The sequence below is a fragment of the Triticum aestivum genome, chromosome 4B (assembly GCF_018294505.1).
Source record: "Triticum aestivum cultivar Chinese Spring chromosome 4B, IWGSC CS RefSeq v2.1, whole genome shotgun sequence".
In the NCBI taxonomy this organism is placed as follows: Eukaryota; Viridiplantae; Streptophyta; class Magnoliopsida; order Poales; family Poaceae; genus Triticum; species Triticum aestivum.
The window spans coordinates 236877539-236883538 of NC_057804.1; positions in this window are offsets into that span (position 1 = coordinate 236877539).

The window sequence follows — 6000 nt, forward strand, 5'->3', positions numbered from 1 at the left end:
ACCAATAGCAGTTGAAACCCGGAATGCCATTGAACTGTTGCAGATAGTGATCACTCAGCAAGCTAATTACTCTTACAGCCGGCACCATGTACACTCTACACTGATATCGATTCATAGTATAGCCAGCATGCGGAGTCGCCGGCGGTTTCAAGCAGCGAACGATGCCGTAACCCGCCATAGGATAACCCATCCCTTATCCCGAGGACTGATGCTCAAGCAATTGTGGATGGTGCAAGGGTCCATAGAGAGGCAGAGGCAGCAAAGCAGGGGCCTTATCAGCTGCCCCCAACGGCGTTTCTTCATCTTCTATAGGAGCCGGGTCTAGTGCGAGAACCATTGGAATGTCGTGTCTAGTTCCATCTTTATGTAACGAGCGCATGCCTAAAGATTTTAAGGGTCCTCGCAAAGTGCCCAATTACATGACGGATCTCCCTCTGGAGGCTTGGATTGAAAGCTACGAGCTCGCCATGGAGATGTTGGACGTCAGTGAGGCGCTGTGTGCCAAGTATTTCGATGTGATCTGGATGAGTCGGCCCATCATTTGGCTCGCTGGATTGCGGCTATCATCCACTCTTCAGATAGCATCCAGGAGGCTCAAGCTGTGTTGCTCTTGGAGAAAAACTGTCATTTTTAGCCTCTTGGGCAAAAGCTCAGGCGGCTTAAGCGCAAGTGCACGGACATGGGAAATCTCATGGACATACTTACCAGATATGTTAATTCTGACGCTATGAAGGATACTGGTTCCGATGATGATAAATCTAGCAAGGGCAAGAAAAACGGCAACGACAAGGGACAACAGCAACATGCCCAGGCACAAAATGGTAACGAGAACAATTATGGTAATGGTGGTAAGCGCAGACACCCCGATGGCGGGACAGATCTGGTGGCTAACACTAATACAGGTTAGAAGACCCAGCGTCGCAACAACAAGCAGCCATATAATGGAGGGAAACCGAAATATTATGAGGAAGCCCTTAATGCACCGTGTCCAAAGCAGTGTTATCCTAACAAGCCATCTTCTCATGCTTGGAAGGATTGTTACATCATGCAGGAGTTCAGGAATCAGTCATTTCAACAACATCATGGCAACAACAATGGGCCGCTCGGCGGGTCAGGCGGTTTCCAAGGAGCCGACTTTAGTGGCGGCCGCTCAAATTTAGGTTACTAGAACCAAGGGAATCATGGTGGTTATAGTCAGTAGTCTGGTCAGGATAGTCAGTAGCAAAACAATCAATCCAATATTAGAGTAATCCTAAGCAGCTTAACCATGGCCAATATCATGTTTTCACTACAAACACTTGCAAGCATGACCGGAAAGTCCAGAAGCGGGCGGTCAACACGGTTGAGCCAGCGGTCCCCCAATATTCGAGATGTTCTAAGCACACGATTACCTGGAGACGGGCGGATCACCCATCCCGGATTGATGATCCGGGTCATCTAGCTCTGTTGGTAGCCCCTCAAGTGGGCAGTTACAAGTTCACAAAGGTACTTATGGATGGTGGAAGCAGCATCAACATATTGTGCTATGACACTTTATGATGGATAAATCTGATAGAGAAGGATCTTAAGCCATCCTCCACATTGTTTCATGGAGTGGTGCCTGGCAAGTCAGTTTACGCTATTGGAAAGATAGCTCTAGAAGTGGCCTTTGGTAATCAGTATAATTACAAAGCAGAGACATTGTGGTTTGAGGTGGTCAAGATCAAGAGTCCTTATCATGCACTGTTTGGACGGCCAGCTTACGCTAAATTCATGGCTCGCCCTTGTCATATCTATTTGCAGTTGAAGATCCCAGGGCCATGAGGGATGATAACAGTTCACGAAAATCACAAACTCGCCCCGGAGTGCGAAGAAGGAGATGCTACTTACGCAGAGTCGGCTTGTGCTACTGAGGAGCTTAAGTTCTATAAAGATATGTTGACCGAGCTGATATGACCCCTCTGAACAAACACACTACTAAGAAGGACCCATTGCTCATGTTTAAGTCGGCAAAGGACACACAGCAAGTGGATTTTGTCCCTCGTGATTCTTCTCAGCAGTTCACCATTGGGACCGAGATGGATCCCAAATAGGAAAGCATGCTCATTGAGTTCATCCGTGAGAATCAGGACATCTTTGCATGGAAACCTTCTGACATGCCAGGTGTACCAAGATAATTCACTGAGCACCACCTTAAGTGGATCCTAAGATGAAACATGTCCGATAGGTCCTTCATCGTTTTAACGAGGAGCGACGCAAGGCCATTGGAGAAGAAGTGGCCCGACTCCTAGCCGTCGGGTTCATCATTGATGTTTTTCACCCTCAATGGTTTGCTAACCATGTGCTCATGCTCAAGAAAAATGGCACTTGGCATATGTGTGTTGATTACACAGATCTTAACAAGGCTTGTCCAACTGATCCATTGGCTCTCCCCCGTATGACCAAATCATTGATGCAACATCTGATTGTGAGAGTTTGTGTTACCTGGATGCTTATTTTTGTTATCATCAGATCAAGATGGCAGTGGAGGACCGGGATAAGACAACCTTCAGCACACCCTTTGGAGCTTTCTATTATGTGTCTATGCCTTTTGGGCTTAAGAGTGCTCACGCGACTTACCAACGATGTGTTCAGAACTGCTTTCATGGGCAGATTAGACACAACGTTCATGCTTACAATGACGACATTGTGGAAGAAGGACACCTTGCTTGATAGTTTGAAAGAATCTTTTGATAACCTCTGGGTTTACAAGATGATGCTTAACCCGGCCAAGTGCGTTTTATATGTGCCCGCAGGAAAGTTGCTAGGTTTTCTGGTTTCCGAAAGGGCCATCGAAGCTAACCCGGAGAAGATCAAGGCTATCACATCTCTGTCTAAGCTGGCGTGTATCAATGATGTTCAATGCCTGGCGGGTCGCATTGCAGCCTTGATCCGTTTTGTAAACCGCCTTGGGGAGAAGGTGATTCCCCTATACCAGATGACAAAAAAGACTAATCATTTCATCTAGAGGGATGCTGCTAATGAGGCTTTTAAGGCGCTTAAGAAGCAATAGCTGAGCCGCCCATCTTGGCTACTCTAATAGATAAAGAGCCTCTTCTCCTGTACATGGTGGCTAAAACTAAAGCTGTCAGCATGGCAGTTGTTGTGGAGTAAAAAGAGGCGGGCAAAGAGTATCCGGTCCAACGTTCAACTTATTATGTCAGCGAAGTCTTGAGGGAGTCCAAGCAGAGATACCCACATTGGCAGAAGCTGGTGTTTTGGGGTGTTCATAGCTAGCCACAAACTCAAGCATTATTTCCTTGGGCATCCAATCACTATGGTCAGTTCTGCTCCTCTGGGGGATATCATTCAAAATAGAGAGGCCATTGGCCAGGTTGCTAAGTGCGCAATTGAGCTTGGGCCACATCATCTAAAGTATGTGCCTAGAACAACCATCAAGTCTCAACCTTTGGTAGATTTTATCAATTATTGGACAGAGCTAAGAAGACCCAAGGAGAAGCCAGACAATACGTATTGGACGATACACTTAGATGGATCCAGGAAGTTGGAAGGATCGGGGGCTGGAGTTATTTTATCTTCCCCACGGGGTGATAAGTTTTGCTATGTCTTGAGACTTATGTTTCCTTGTACTAACAATGCAGCTGAGTATGAAGCTTTAGTACACGGGCTCCGTCTGGCCAAGGAGATATACTTGAACCGGGTAAGATGCCTTGGCGACTTAGACCTTGTTGCACAGCAAGTATGAGGGAAGTGGAATTCTAAGACCCGCTCATGGCGGCTTATCATCAGGCAGTGACCAATATTGTTGGTAACTTTTATCAAGTGGATCACATAGATTGGCGGCAAAATGAGCCAACTGATGCACTGTTCCGGCTAGGGTCTCAGCATAAGCCGGTTCCCCCTAATGTGTTCTTGATGTCCTGCATAATCCTTCTGCCAAGTTACCCTCAGAAGAAGACCTAGCCATCCCTGACCCGGAGGGGCAGTTGGTGACGTCTCTATGTTCTATTCCAGATTGGACGAAGCCTTACATATCTTACTTGACTCGGGGCGAGTTGCCAGAAGATGAACTTTTGTCACGGCGGATTATAAGGCGGTCTAAGTCCATGACAATTGTCAATGGCGAGTTACACAAATGCAATGTAACTGGCGTGTTTCAATGTTGTGTGTCCCCTGATGAAGGCTGAGAAATTTTACAAGAAATTCATGCAAGAGACTATGGTCATCATGCCGGGTCAAGATCTCTCATGGCTAAAGCTTTTTGACACAGTTTTTTTTCTGGTTGACGGCTCACGCTGATGTAGAGGACATTGTCCGTAAGTGTAATGGTTGCCAAAAAATTTCACGACAAGCTCATGTGCCGGCTCAAGAATTGCGGATGATCCCAATAACTTAAATGTTTGCGGTTTGGGGGCTTGATATGGTCAGTCCCTTCAAGAGGTCTAAGGACAAGAAAACTCACCTTTTTGTTGCAGGTGACAAATTTACAAAGTGGATTCAAGCAGAGCCAGTCATCAATTGTGAGGCGGCAACTACAGTTTAGTTTATAAAGAGGTTGATCTTCCATTTTGGTTATCCTCATAGTATCATCACCAACAATGGGACAAATCTATCTAAGGGTGCTATGAAAGAATTCTGTCAAAGCGAGCATATCTGACTTGATGTTTCATCTATGGCTCATCCACAATCCAATGGCCAAGTGAGTGTGCTAACCAGGAGATATTATGAGGGATCAAGCTCTGGCTCATGGTTTCTTTGGAGCGCACCCCGGGTTGTTGGGATGAAGAGCTTCCTGCAGTTCTGTGGAGCATAAGGACTACCCCCAAAAGATCGACGGGTTACACGCCGTTCTTCATGGTTTATGGTGCAGAGGTGGTTCTCCCAACTAATATCCATCATGACTCGCCTAGGGTGGTGGCATACATTGAATCAGACAGTGAGAAAGCCCATCAAATTGCTCTGGATGCCTTGGAGGAGGAACGTGATCTTGTTGCGGCTCGACCGGCGATTTACCAGCAAGACATGCGTCACTATCATAGCTGCAGGTTTCGAAGCCGCACTTTCCAGGAGGGCGACTTAGTGCTCCATTTGATTCAGGATTAGACAATCATGCATAAGCTTTCACCTCCTTGGGAAGGGCCCTTTGTGGTCAGCAAAAACCTCAACAATGGGTCATATTATCTCGTCGACATATGTGAGCACAATAGGTCACGTACCTTTGAGAAGGAGACCAATAGGCCTTGGAATATTTCTCATCTTCGGCCTTACTACACTTGAGCCATCGGCTCTAGTCATTGTACACACATATCATGTATATATCTTTTATGATGAAATATAATAAAGCAGGCATCCCTGAAACTTGGGGCCTCTATAGTTTCATCTCATATATTGTGCATGAGTATTTTATTTGTTGATCATAGGTCACTTGGGGGCTTCCAACTCATTGAGTTTAGCTTTCTCACCCTTTTGACCTGGCAAAAAATGCCACCTTATTGGTTAAACCTTCATGTATTCTTGATGCTACTCCATAAAGATGACCCGTCGTACTCTTGACAAGTCAATTTTTATGACCCTGAACTTGTGAAAGTTAAAGTGGCGGATTAAGTCATGTGAGAGATGGCTTACGGAAATCGAGGATAAACCAAGGCTATCATGCCAGCTTCCTTGAAGCAAGACTTGAGCCTCGAAAGCCAGTCTTTTTCTCAAGCCTCGGAAGCCGACATACAATTATTCCGTATATATGAATATTGTTTATCTTTGTTTTTTGTAGGATATTTTAAAATCTTAATCACATTATAGCAATGACTATACATCTCCGAGTCAAAAGACCTCCGGGTTGCTTATGATGGCTATTGAGCCTTTGTGGACCATGAGTCACCGGGTTATCAACCCGCAATTGCTTTTAAACAATCAATTTTCATGACTATAAGTCATCGATACATAACTCGCTAGATTATTTCACACCAACTATGAATTGGTGGAATTTTTTGCACATGTCAGAGGTATCTGCACTTAAAGGTT